This window comes from Ranitomeya variabilis, chromosome 2 (assembly GCF_051348905.1).
Source record: "Ranitomeya variabilis isolate aRanVar5 chromosome 2, aRanVar5.hap1, whole genome shotgun sequence".
NCBI classification, from domain to species: Eukaryota; Metazoa; Chordata; class Amphibia; order Anura; family Dendrobatidae; genus Ranitomeya; species Ranitomeya variabilis.
The window spans coordinates 1,094,017,705-1,094,031,976 of record NC_135233.1 but is presented as its reverse complement, the minus strand read 5'-3'; the positions used below and the strand labels follow the sequence as shown (position 1 = coordinate 1,094,031,976).

Here is a 14,272-nt window from a genome sequence, read left to right as displayed (position 1 = left end):
AAGGCGTCTTAAGCTTATTCCCGCCAAGTGCGACATCTGCCCAATTACGAGCCCCCGATGTTCCGCTCGCTGCAGCCGCTGAAGTTTTACAGCTTCCATGCCAAGATAATAGCGGAGGCTTCCTGAGCGCAGTAATAGGCTGCACCTGCCTCCAAAGTGCCAGGAAGAAAGCTAATAAAACACAATGGCAGCGAGCAGAAGAACTGCGCGGCCCCCCTGCTCTCACCACCAATGTTACCTATGGGCTCAATAAAACGGAAAATCGAAAGTAACAAAGTTGATCTCAAAACTAAAAGACTGAATTTCCCCCCCAGCGAATCGTCCATTCTAACAGATCTGACAACCGGTAATGGCTGCCGTTACAAACGAGTTGTCAGCCTGCTCTCTGCAGGCAATTACTGGAGCGGTGGCACGTCACATGCTAGATCTCCTAAAGGGGAAGATAATATATATTATTGTAAATTATTAACAAAATGCTTAAAGGGATTGTTTGCCTAATAAAAAAAATGGGTCAATTTGTTAATTTCTGGTCTCAACAAGAAACTTTCTAATTGACTTGCATTAACTAAAATGCTTCCTTCTCCTTGTAATTCGAGCACCAATTTGAAGACATTTCCAGCTTCTCCCTATCAGCATCCTGCAGTGGTCACAGATGAGTGGGTCACATGACAGCCTGATGGGGTCACATGACAGCCTCAGCTTCTAAGCAGCCTCCTGGGTCCTAAGTGCCTCCAGTTACAAACAATGTGGAAAGTTCTTAGTGTTATGCAAAATGTACCCAAAAGTGCAAACTCAGGGGGACAGTGTCAATCACACACACTCCCCAATCTGTCATGTCCAACACTCATGGCCACCTTTACACTTCTGACACTTTTCACTATCCATCCTCCATCTGGCTGCACCATCGACGCTCAGCTGCCAAACTTACTACAAGTCACCATCTTTCCTAAAAGTTATTCTTTATGAAATCTATAGGACTATTATTTAATTCCTATGGTAATTTCCCTTTAATAGAGGCACATGTGTTTAGAGCTTTAAGATGTCGCTGGCCCTTTAAGGTTTGGATATTTTTTAGAATTCAGCCTCAGTCCATCCATTCACTGGAACCAGCGGTGTCACTGAAGCAGGAGGCAATCTGTGTGCCAGCATGTGGCCTGCAGAGCTGCAGGGCTGGAGATCGGCTCCGCTGTGCACCGACAAGGATCCGCTTAGTTTTGATTTTTGTTGATATTGATGATATTGTTTATACTTCCTGCGAACACTAGAGGGAGCTCCCTGTATATGGATTTATACAGTTTTTCTGAGTAGCAGCTTCAGGCAAAAATTATATATGGACCCCAGATTTGGCTGTGCCCCAGTTGCCAATATCATTTAGCTGCCCTGATTCCTGGAAATTATAGAACTTATTCTCCCTTCCCTAAGCTCTATCTTTTAGTTTCTGTTGTTTCTTAGCTAGTGGATGGAAATTAACAGCTATGATGTAACCTATACATAGCACACACAAAGATGTTCAGAAGAAACAACGGCATAGAGGACATTATATGGCAGTACTGAGCAGTGAAGCTTTGAATCCAGCTCTGGAATGAATTTACTAGTAAACAGTAGCATGGAGGGCATTATACCACAGTACTGAGAGATGTAGATGTGAATCTAGCTCTAGGGTGAGATACAACACATAATAGAAAACAGCAGCATGTGTAACAAAGCACAGCAGTATTGAGCAGCGTAGATGTAAGTTCAACAATTGGGTGATATAAAACATTTATTAAAAAGTAATCACATTAAGGAAATTACACAAGATTACGGAGCAGTGTAGCTGTTAATTAAGTACTAGGGTGATATAAAACACTTACTAGAAAGCATCAGCATTTAGGACATCATACAGCAGTACTGAGCAGTGTAGCTGTGAATTAAGTACTTGGGGTGATATATATATATAACACTTACTAGAAAGCATCAGAATGGAGAACATTATATTGCAATACTGAGTATAGTAATTGTGAATGCAGTACTCAGAGTGATATAAGAAAAAACTTTCTAGTAAGCTTCAGCATGGAGAACATTATATAGCAGTATTGAGCAGTGTAGATATAAATCAAGTACTGGGGCAGGAAAAAACACTTTCTAGAAAGTATCCATATAAAGGACGTTATACAGCAGTTCTGAGCAGTGTAGCTGTGAATCCAGTACTGGCATTAAATAAAACATTAATTAGAAAGCATCAGAATGGAGGACATCATATAACAGTACTGAGCGGTGTAGCTGTGAATTGTACTGGGGATGATCTAAAACACTTATTAGTAAGCATCAGCATGGAGGACATTATGCAGCAGTACTGAGCAGTGCAGATGTGAATATATCACTAGTAATGGTAACTTGAAAGCATTAGCGAAGAGGATAGAATACAGCAGTACTATACTGTGTAGCTGTGAATCTAACACTTGTGACAGTGACTAGAAAGAATAAGCAAGGAGGATATTATACAGCAGCACTGAGCAATGTAGCTGTGAATGTAACACTGGAGGCAGTGACTAGAAAGAATAAGCAGGGAGGATATTATACAGCAGTACTGAGCAATGCGGCTGTGAATCTAACACCGGGGACAGTGACTAGAAAGCATTACCATAGACGACATTATACAGCAGTACTATGCGATGTGGCTGTGACTCCAGCTATGAGGTGAAATAAAACGTAGTAGAAAGCAGCAGCACAGATAAGTTTTTGTGGCTTATTCTCTCTCTGCTCCTCTCTCCTTCTCCCCCTCCCCTGGATTATTGCAGTGATTGGTATTAAGGGGTTCACACAGGGGCTAAACTAACCTGAAATGGGTCTCCTGTCTCCCAGGACCCCAATTATAACTGAATTTGCTGCCTTTCCCCGAATAAGTCGTCTCTGGGTTCACATACTTTCGGCCATGTATAAATATAGCGGAGCAGCGCTGTAAGTGTCCCTATCACAGGGAATTAGGGCTGTGACCGCCAGAAATGCATTTTCTATGAAGCCTTGAGACCCTTTGTGTCGGCGCGGCTTTATCTCCTAAGCCGGACTTATCCCCAGAAATGATTTATTTAAACAGAAGAAAAAAATAATAGAAGAAAAAGTGAAAATGAAATTCTGTTCGTGAATCATCTCAGGAGGACGAGCCGCCAGATTTATTAATCCCTGCGCGGTGGATCGGCGAGTATCTTATAACAAGTGGAGGTAGTTAGGACGAGCGGCGCCTCCTCACCCGGGACATAATCAGCAGATAGACACGGAATGACACTAAGCTCCGTCACTGACAACCGCGCTTCACGGTCGCTGCGTACAATTTATTACTGCAGACAGTCGCTGTGAAGAACAGGAGCAGCGCACCCGCCACACGGTGTGTACTAATGAGCAGATGGGGCCTGCACTTCACCACTCTGCCACTAGGTGGCGCTGTAACATCAGCATCCCTTTTATGCTGTTAAAGGGGTGTTCTCATCATATGTATGGCATAACCCCCCCATATAAATGTTGCATCCGCTACCTTCTTATGTGGCCAGGGTCAGTGGTGCTTTTATTCAAACAGATGTAGACAGCTGTTTAAACTGATATACAGCAGGAAGGCTGAAATAAAGGGGTTCCCCGCTTAGTAATTCACTTTTTGTTCAAATGGTTGACTGATGAAATTGCCCATCTACGAGATTCCCACCGCTGGGATCCTCAGCTGTAACCTGTGAAAAAGTCCATCAACAAGTGTTCTGTTATCCTACAGCACTCCCAGAGGAGACAAGAAGTATTACACAGTCCTCAATTAAATCAGTGTAATATACGGATATGCGGGTCCTCCAGAGAGAACATTCTTATAACTGTGGCTGATAAATGAGGGTCCTAATTGAGATACACAACATCCTGGGGGAGACGTGGACTGAAGAGGGCCCCCGAAGACGTTGTACAAGGACCTTTTGCTCAGTGCACCAGTAAGAGTGAGATACTTATGTGAATGGACACTAGGCAGCTTCTATTACCATGACAGTGGCCCCGTTACCTACCAGACAGTGCACATATGGTATGGGGACCTCTGAATTTTATAGATAGTGGTCTTTAAATTGAACTCCTCAGGTATATAGTATCCTGCCCACTGCAGGCTACAAATTATATAGGGATGTATTTGTGTTTCCAACTGTGGTCATCAGTGATATGGCATCTTTTTCCATTCTGTGTGCTGAGCTTACTATGTATAGTATAAGTCCCTATCGCTTTACATTTAGTCTTTCCATGCACACCCCCTCAGTGTCATAGTTAGGGGGCACAGGCAGATCATCTGCCCGGCAAATCTGGGTCAGAGCAACGTAAGTATGAAAAGATATAGTATGGGTGGGAGAGTTGAATATATATAGAAGACAGTATAGAGAGCGTGGGAATGTGTGAGGAGACGGTATGAGCAGAGAGAAATGTATGAGGAGACAACATGGGGAGGGGGAGAATGTGTGAGGCGACAGAATAGGAAAGGTGTGAATGTTGGAGGAGGCAGTATGGGAAGTGAAGGAATATTCAAGAAGACAGTACAGGAATGGGAGAATTAGTGAAAACACAGTACTTGGGATATGAGTGGTGGGACAGTATGGGAAGGGGGAATGTGTGATGAGACCGTATGGGAAGGGGGAATGTGTGAAGAGACAGTATAGTGAGGGTGAGTGTTGAGGATATAGAATTGGGAGTGGGGTGTGTGAGGACAAAGTATGGTGAGGAGAATTTGTGAAGCGACAGTATGGTGATTGGGAATGTACGAGGAGAAACCTTGGGTGGGGGAATGTGTGAGGAGACACAATGGAGAGGGGGATGTGTGTGGAAACCGTATGGGCAGGGGGCAATGTGTGGGGAGACTGTGATGAGGGGGAAAGTGTGAGGAAACTATATGGGTGGGCGGAATGTGTGAAGGGACAATACCGTGAGAGGGAGTGTGTGAGGAGACAATATGGGGAGGGGATGTGCAAGGAAACAGTACAGAGATGAGGGAATGTGTGAAAATACAGTATGAGAGGAATGTGTGAGTAGACAGAATGGGCAGAGGGAAAGTGTGACGGAACAGTATGGGGAAAAGGGAAAGTGTGAGGAGACAGTATGGTGACAGGAAATATGTGAGGAGACAGAATGGGGAAATAAATGTGTGTGAAAACAATATGAGAAAAAGGGGGAAATGTGTGAGAATACATTATGGGGAGTGGTGGGAATGTGTGAGGATTCAGTATAGGCAGGAGGGAAATGTGTAGAATGTGTGAGAAGACAGTACTGGGAATGTTACATGTGCAAAGATACAGTATGGAGAGAAAGGAATGTGTAAGGAGACAGAATGGGTAGGGGAAATGTGTGAGAATACAGTATGGGGAGGGGGAACTGTGTGAAGAGGCAATATGGAGGAATGTGCGAGGAGACAGTATGGGAAGGTGGGAATGTGTGAGGAGACAGTATGGAGGGAATATGTGAGGAGACAGTATTGACAAAGGAAGGGGTCAGTATGGGTAAGGGGAATGTGTGAGAAGACAGTATAGAGAGGGGAAATGTATGATGAGACAGTATGGGCAGGGGGACATGTGTGAGGAGACAGTGGGGCAGGGTGGAATGTGTGAGGAGGCATTATGGAGAAGAATGGGATGTATGGTGAGACAATATGGACAGAGGGGAAATGTGTGAGAATACAGTATGGGGAGTGGAGTGTGTGTAAGGATACATTTTGGGGAGAGGGAATGTTTGAGGAGTCTAAATAGGTAGAGGGAAGGTGTGAAGAAACGGTTTGGGAAGGGGATGGAATTTGTGAGGAGATAGTGTGGGGAGGGGGTAAATGTGTGAGTGTACAGTATGAGATTGGGGTAAAGAAACAGTATGAGGAAGGAATGTGTGAAGAGAATATGGGGAGGAGAAAATAAGGAGGAAAAATGTGTGAGCATAAAGTATACGAAGGGGAAATATGTGAGGAGACTGCATGGGAAAGGGAGCTAATTGTGAGGACACAGTATGAGGGAAATGTGTGAGGAGACAATGTGAGGAGGGGAGAATGTGTGAGGAAACAGTATGAGGAGGGGAGAATGTGTGAGGAAACAGTATGAGTAGAGGTAGAAATGTGTGAGGAGACCATATGGGTGTGGGGAAAAATATTTGAGGAGACAGCACTAAGTGCGGATTTTCTTCTACTTCTTTGAAAATTTACAATGTGTGTTTGATCGTGCAACACCGCGAAGAAATCTTTTAAAGAGGTTGCATAGTTGCAACAAAGGTCATTACACACTGGTGAAAAGCTTTCAGATTGGTGCCCCAACACTTTTTCATTTATAAAAAGAGAGATCAACTTCAAGCACAGAAAATGTTATCTATAAGGTACTGGATGTAAATGATTATTTTGTGATAATGATTTCATCTCATCAGTGCTCTGGTTCCTGTATGGTTCCCAGTCTGATTATTTATGTTAACAACAACTTCCAGTATCTCCTTACCGTTATTAAAACCTACTGGGAATTGTATGTTCATACAATACAATGAGCTGACATGACATTACGTTTGATTGCTGCACTAACCTTGATTCTGTATTTCTGTACTGATAATGGTTCTGGTGCTGTATTCATGTACTGATGGTGGTATTGGTAATTTATTCATGTACTGATAATGGTTGTGAAGTTGCATTCATGTACTGATGATGGTTCTTGTGATGTATTACTGTATTGATGGTAGTTCTGATTATATATTCCTGTACTGACTGTGGTTGTGGTAATGTATTTTTGCACTGATGGAGGTTCTGACAATGTATTCATACACTGATGATGGTTGTGATTCTGTATTTCTGTACTGTTGTTTTTTGTGCTCTATTTCTGTACTCTTGGTGGTTCTGGTGAAGTATTCTTCTACTAATCAATGATTTTAGTGATGTATTGATGGTGGTTCTGGTGATGTATACCTGTCCTGCTGCTGGTTTTGATTATACATGTACTGATGAGGGTTATGTAATGTATTCCGGTACTGATGGTGGTTCTGGTGTCCTGTACTGATTAAGTTTCTGGAGATGTATACCTGTGCTGTTATTGGTTCCATTCCTCTACACATGTTGCAATCTGTAACTTCTCAGAAAGTGTGATACATGGCTGTGTTAATAAAGTATTGTGCCGTCTGTATATTTGCCAGGAGCATTGTTAGGATGCAAATATAAGTTCGCATTTAAAGAGACATTTCTTGACACCTCCGCTTGTTAACGGGATTAAATATTGACTCATCTGTCCACCATCGATCGTGATGACGTTTCTTTTATTCTGCATTTTTCAGACTTGCAGATAAAGGTTGAAACATGGAGAATAATCAGCAGATGGTGATCAGCATAGACTATAGCTTCAGCCATCACTCACCCTGCAGAAGTGATCCAGGGCTCGGCTGTCAGTGGATTTATAGGAAAGTGACAGATCTCATCTGCCAATATAGGGAAAAGGTGGTGGAGTGCAGAAAATGCTGCAGAAAACTGCTCAGTAGAGTCAGCCACAGATCCCCATAACATTGACATAGACAATACACCCAATAACGGCACGTCATTCGCAGATCCCCCATAACAGTGCGTCATCCACAGATCCTCATAACAGTGCGTCATCCACAGATCCCCAATAACAGTGCGTCATCCACAGATCCCCCATAACAGTGCGTCATCCACAGATCCCCAATAACAGTGCGTCATCCACAGATCCCCCATAACAGTGTGTCATCCACAGATCCCCAATAACAGTGCGTCATCCACAGATCCCCCATAACAGTGCGTCACCCACAGATCCCCCATAACAGTGCGTCATCCACAGATCCCCCATAACAGTGCGTCACCCACAGATCCCCCATAACAGTGCGTCATCCACAGATCCCCAATAACAGTGCGTCATCCACAGATCCCCCATAACAGTGCGTCACCCACAGATCCCCCATAACAGTGCGTCATCCACAGATCCCCCATAACAGTGCGTCATCCACAGATACCCCATAACAGTGCATCATCCACAGATCCCCCATAACAGTGCCTCATCCCCAGATCCCCATAACAGTGCGTCATCCACAGATCCCCCATAACAGTGCATCATCCACAGATCCCCCATAACAGTGCCTCATCCCCAGATCCCCATAACAGTGCATCATCCACAGATCCCCCATAACAGTGCATCCTCCACAGATCCCCCATAACAGTGCATCATCCACAGATCCCCCATAACAGTGCATCATCCACAGATCCCCCATAACAGTGCGTCATCCACAGATACCCCATAACAGTGCGTCATCCACAGATCCCCACAACAGTGCGTCATCCACAGATCCCCATAACAGTGCATCATCCACAGATCCCCCATAACAGTGCGTCATCCACAGATCCCCCCATAAGTGCGTCATCCATAGATCCCCCATAACAGTGCATCATCCACAGATCCCCATAACAGTGCGTCATCCACAGATCCCCCATAACAGTGCGTCATCCACAGATCCCCCATAACAGTGTGTCATCCACAGATCCCCCATAACAGTGCATTATCCACAGATTCCCCATAACAGTGCATTATCCACAGATTCCCCATAACAGTACGGCATCCACAGATCCCCCATAACAGTGCGTCATCCACAGATCCCCCATAACAGTGTGTCATCCACAGATCCCCCATAACAGTGCGTCATCCACAGATCCCCATAACAGTGCGTCATCCACAGATCCCCATAACAGTGCGTCATCCACAGATTCCCCATAACAGTGCATTATCCAGATTCCCCATAACAGTGCATTATCCACAGATTCCCCATAACAGTGCATCATCCACAGATCCCCCATAACAGTGCATCATGCACAGATCCCCCATAACAGTGCGTCATCCACAGATCCCCCATAACAGTACATCATCCACAGATCCCCCATAACAGTGCGTCATCCACAGATCCCCCATAACAGTGCATCATCCACAGATCCCCCATAACAGTGCGTCATCCACAGATCCCCAATAACAGTGCATCATCCACAGATTCCCCATAACAGTGCGTCATCCACAGATCCCCCCATAAGTGCATCATCCACAGATCCTCCATAACAGTGCATCATCCACAGATCCCCCATAACAGTGCGTCATCCACAGATCCCCCATAACAGTGCGTCATCCACAGATCCCCATAACAGTGCGGCATCCACAGATCTCCATAACAGTGCGTCATCCACAGATCCCCCATAACAGTGCGTCATCCACAGATCCACCATAACAGTGCGTCATCCACAGATCCCCCATAACAGTGCATCATCCACAGATCCCCCATAACAGTGCGTCATCCACAGATCCCCCATAACAGTGCGTCATCCACAGATCCCCCATAACAGTGCGTCATCCACAGATCCCCATAACAGTGCATCATCCACAGATCCCCATAACAGTGCATCATCCACAGATCCCCCATAACAGTGCGTCATCCACAGATCCCCATAACAGTGCATCATCCACAGATCCCCCATAACAGTGCATCATCCAGATCCCCATAACAGTGCATCATCCACAGATCCCCCATAACAGTGCATCATCCAAAGATCCCCCATAACAGTGCATCATCCACAGATCCCCCATAACAGTGCGTCATCCACAGATCCCCCCATAAGTGCATCATCCATAGATCCCCCATAACAGTGCGTCATCCACAGATCCCCCATAACAGTGCGTCATCCACAGATCCCCATAACAGTGCATCATCCACAGATCCCCATAACAGTGCATCATCCACAGATCCCTCATAACTGAGCGTCATCCATAGAACCCCCATAACAGTGCATCATCCACAGATTCCCCATAACAGTGCGTCATCCACAGATCCCCCATAACAGTGCGTCATCCACAGATTCCCCATAACAGTGCATCTGCAGCGCCCCAGAGTTCTGGTCGTTGCAGTACTGTGGCTCTGCCACTAAGGGGAGCCATGGTACGTTCGATGGCACTGAAGGAGTTCCTCCAATCAGGTATCACAGACACCAATATGTTTCACAGCAGGGCCTCCGGGGGGAGCTAAGGGTGCTATTCATTAGGCCACTCCCCACCATAGTGGGTAAACTGGGGGTCAGGCAGGAAGTTAGAGGAGAACGCTGACGGGATTGAACAGAGCAACACCCTGTGGCAGGGGGTGTTGTGAAGGGAGAGACTGTAGGGTCTCTGCCAGGGGTGGGATCCTGGCAGAGACTTGGCATTGAGAGAACGTGACGGGACCGTGCCTGCTCAGCTTAGCGGCGGTGCCCAGGAAAGGACTAGAAGCGAGGCAGGTTGTGCTGAGTGAGAAACGAGATCAAGCAGAAGGAGAATACCAGCAGGGGTTTTGTTGGAAGAGGCAGCACCCTGCTGAGGCGCAATACCGGTGGCCGGAACGCCGAGGGAGTGGATTAGAATACAGCTTCAAGCCATACTCCAAACAGCGGCAGGACAGTCGGTCTCAGGCGGGCTGTCTACCACATATCACCTATGAAGTCTTGGGGGGCAATTGCGGGAGAGGGGCGACTCTAGGGTCCCGGAAGAACTCCAGGCCTACCTGACAAACGGGTGCCATTCCAACCTGAATACAGGGAAGGGGTGGATTACAGAGGAACATCAAATCGAGTTGTGAGGGAACTTAAGAAACAGACACAACCGTTGTGGGGTCACTTTCCGTGAGCACAGCAGGGAAGGACTACAACACATAGCGCTAGAAGGAAGGCACAGATCTCCACCTGAGAGGAGGACTCTGGAGGTGCCATTGGATCGGCTGGACTTGCGTAGCCTGGTGAACCGTGTTCTGGACTGAGGACTCAGAGATCTCCAGTAAAGAGGTAAAGAGACTGCAACCTGGTGTCCTTGTTATTTACTGCGACCTGCACCCCCACAACTGCACCGCTACATCGCTATCATTACTACCAACACCCACACCTTGCATTTTACTGTGCGCCCCCCACGGCAGGGTCACGGACCGGGGCCTAGCCCCCGTGACAACCCCAGAAGCAGAGACTCAGAGGCCCGGTACCGGGTACCCCTCGGCCCTGCGGCGGTGGAGGGGGCGCTGCAGCACTTGGCGTCACGAACAGGATCTACTTAAGCCTGAAGAATCAGGTCATGTGTGCCTAGAGACTGTAATTTACTGTGCTTGGACTGTACTTTATTGTAAGACTGTGCTGCGCCATTAGCCGCCAAAAGTTCCCGCCAAAAGGCGCCGCCATTGCTGCATCCAAGGGGAAGGAGGGCGTGTTATGGGCGGAGACTCCCAGTGTGGCGCGAGAAATGGCTACCGCCCCCTGCACTTCTGGTTGCAGAGGAATGGCCTGCCCCAAAACGGAAGAGAAACACCCCTTGATATGCAACAGCGAGGGGCTGGGGATGGAGAAGCCCGACCTCGGAGAAATGGCGGAGTTAGGTGCATGCACTGCCAGCGACTATCGGGCAGCGACGATGAACGGCGAGTGCCTGAGCGAGGAAGGAGCAGTTCCGGCCTGCCCTTCTTCACCAACGATGGACCGGAAGCCTGCGGACCCGACAGCGGGGCTACGTCCACCAATCCTGACTTCGGAGTTAGAGGAGGAGGAACTACAGCAAGCGGAGCCGAATCCGAGAATCCTATTGGAGGAGCCGCAGTCCGGGCTGCAGCCAACTCCAGCACCCTTGTTAATGGACCGGAGCGACACCGATGGAACCACATTAGGCGCAGGTATGGCCGACGTCCCTGCTCCCCTTCACGAGCCCGATTCCATGACCCACCTCCGTCTCAGTAGGGAGCGACTTATCTCGGCAGGGCTAATGGTGCTATCCCCCGATGACCTGGGGAGGATGGTGCCACCGCTGTCGACTGGAGTGGGGGAGCCCGTGGATGTGAGTTTAGATGGAGTAGTTCTTCGGTGGGACACCCCCTGGTTTAGAGCAGATGGATCCCGGGAGAACGGGTCCACTCTTGCGGTGCTTACATGGGAACAATATAGACAGTGCTTGATTCTGCAGTGGAAAGGACGGAAAGGGACTGAGTCGATGGGCCCATCGAAAGTACGACAACCCCCCCCGACAGGGGATGACAGAGACGTGGTAAGGCGGGGCACTGTGTTGGCCTACCATGTAAAAAGGGGGTGGGGCCTCATACACGAGCCGGGACTGGATACTGATGTTTTCGTTGCGCATTGTAACGTGAGGGCTCCCTGTTGTGGCCGAAGTGGAGAACCCTTACAAAAGGGGGATCCAGTGACCTACAGCCGCCACTTGAACCCACTCGGGTGGTATGCACGGAATGTTCGGCGGTGTATGTCTGGAGCCGCGGCACTAGCTACCCCAGACCTGGTCCCGGGAGTACCCGAACTTGTCACCATCGCAACGGTACGCCTAGTGGCAGCCCCAGAGTTGGCCAATCGAGTTCATCTGCATGTTCGAACCGCGGACACTGGCGCTACAGTGGCCGGGGTCCCGGAACCAAAGCCACCTGAAGAAGAATAAACCTCGGAAACCTGCAAAAATGTAAATAGTTTTCCTTTAACTGTTCCTGATTGTTTGTTGCTAAACCCGTCCAGGGTAAACTTTAAAAGGTGACCCCTTTGTTGACCCGGGGTCACTATTGTTGTTTTCCAGAAGTTTTACACAAACTGCAGTAATCATGGACTGTGCATGATTCGAACTTCCTTGTAAATAGTTGCACCTTCTTAAGGGTGCCTCCTACTGGTTTTAGTTAAAAGACACTTTGCGAAGATACCTTTCCTACTGGTTTTAGTTAAAAGACACTTTGCGAAGATGCCATTCCGGAGCCTTTGCGTGGACTGGTAGGCTGGGAAGACGAGCTACCTCAGAAAGGCTTGGTCCCCTCTTAAAGGGGATGCGTGGAATTGAACTTGAAAGCGATACTGTTTTAGAACGGTAATATGATGATGCTTTGAGAAAGAATGTAACTGTTTTATATGAAAAGTTATATGTGTTTAAATTGTTTTAATTGTGAAATCTGAAAATAATGTTTTGTGAAAGGAAAAGATGCAGAGAGCCCGCAGGGGTAGAAGTAGAGATCTGCGTAGTTGAAAGTAAAAAAGTAATGATGAAGGTGAGGATAGAAGGTAAACCCTGCGTCCCCATAGAAAGTTACTTTGTTACTAAGGACAGAAAGCGAACCCGTAGGGGTTAGAGAGTGAGTCCTTAAAGGAGCCGAGTAGAGCTGGCTCAGAGTTCTTTAAACGAAAGGAATGTTATGTCTATACTATGTATAGTAGCGAAAGGCAGTAGGCCCTGGCTGAACGGGGCGGTCCTGTAAAAGAAAGGAGAGGCAGTAGGTCTGGTGCCATAGGGACAGGCGGTCCTGCAGGTTCAAAGTAGGAGAATGTGAAGTTACCCTACCCTGTAATGTGATTATAGGAAGGCCTTTGGTAAACTAAGAGTGTATGTTTCTTAAGGCAATGTTAATTTATTGTTCCAGAATTTGCACTAAGTAGAATACCCGGTTGGGTAACAGGAGTTATGTATAGCCTGTAATTTATAATGTTGACTATGTTTGTAACGTTAAAAGTGTCCTCACCTCCCATAAAGGGAAGCCTGTTCAAGTATACTTATTGTTTTGCACTCAACAAAATTGTATGTCTGTTTACTAATCTGTATTGTTGTTTTTCTTCCCAGTCCCGGAGTACTGTGTTTAACCAGGGGGGAGTGCAGCGCCCCAGAGTTCTGGTCGTTGCAGTACTGTGGCTCTGCCACTAAGGGGAGCCATGGTACGTTCCATGGCACTGAAGGAGTTCCTCCAATCAGGTATCACAGACACCAATATGTTTCACAGCAGGGCCTCCGGGGGGAGCTAAGGGTGCTATTCATTAGGCCACTCCCCACCATAGTGGGTAAACTGGGGGTCAGGCAGGAAGTTAGAGGAGAACGCTGACGGGATTGAACAGAGCAACACCCTGTGGCAGAGGGTGTTGTGAAGGGAGAGACTGTAGGGTCTCTGCCAGGGGTGGGATCCTGGCAGAGACTTGGCATTGAGAGAACGTAACGGGACCGTGCCTGCTCAGCTTAGCGGCGGTGCCCAGGAAAGGACTAGAAGCGAGGCAGGTTGTGCTGAGTGAGAAACGAGATCAAGCAGAAGGAGAATACCAGCGGGGGTTTTGTTGGAAGAGGCAGCACCTTGCTGAGGCGCAATACCGGTGGCCGGAACGCCGAGGGAGTGGATTAGAATACAGCTTCAAGCCATACTCCAAACAGCGGCAGGACAGTCGGTCTCAGGCGGGCTGTCTACCACATATCACCTATGAAGTCTTGGGGGGCAATTGCGGGAGAGGGGCGACTCTAGGGTCCCGGAAGAA

General features: G+C 47.4%; 1 protein-coding gene across 2 annotated transcripts in view; it reads right to left on the bottom strand.

The window, feature by feature from the left end:
• Positions 1-14,272, bottom strand: part of LOC143808782 (L-gulonolactone oxidase-like) — a 171,579-nt gene that overhangs the window by 130,424 nt on the left and 26,883 nt on the right. The gene's annotated exons all lie outside the window — the stretch shown is intronic.